This window comes from Physeter macrocephalus, chromosome 21 (assembly GCF_002837175.3).
Source record: "Physeter macrocephalus isolate SW-GA chromosome 21, ASM283717v5, whole genome shotgun sequence".
In the NCBI taxonomy this organism is placed as follows: Eukaryota; Metazoa; Chordata; class Mammalia; order Artiodactyla; family Physeteridae; genus Physeter; species Physeter macrocephalus.
This window is the reverse complement of record NC_041234.1, coordinates 51,121,758-51,122,400: the sequence shown is the minus strand read 5'-3', so window position 1 is coordinate 51,122,400 and position 643 is coordinate 51,121,758.

Here is a 643-nt window from a genome sequence, read left to right as displayed (position 1 = left end):
TTTCTTTCTTTCTTTCTTTCTTTCTTTCTTTCTTTCTTTCTTTCTTTCTTTCTTTCTTTCTTTCTTTCTTTCGTTCGTTCTCCCTTTTATTCTGAGCCGTGTGGATTAAAGGCTCTTGGGGCTCCAGCCAGGCGTCAGGGCTGTGCCTCTGAGGTGGGAGAACCAACTTCAGGACATTAGTCCACAAGAGACCTCCCAGCTCCATGTAATATCAAATGGCGAAAATATCCCAGAGATCTCCATCTCAACACCAAGACCCAGCTTCACTCAATGACCGGCAAGGTACAGTGCTGGACACCCTATGCCAAGCAACTAGCAAGACAGGAACACAGCTCCATCCATTAGCAGAGAGGCTGCCTGAAATCATAATAAGGGTACAGACATCCCAAAACACACCACCAGACGTGGACCTGCCCACCAGAAAGACAAGATCCAGCCTCATCCACCAGAACACAGGCCCTAGTCCCCTCAACCAGGAAACCTATTCAACCCACTAAACCTACCTTAGCCACTGGGGACAGACACCAAAAACAATGGGAACTATGAACCTGCAACCTGCAAAAAGGAGACCCCAAACACAGTAAGATAAGCAAAATGAAAAGACAGAAAAACACACAGCAGATGAAGGAGCAAGGTAAAAAAC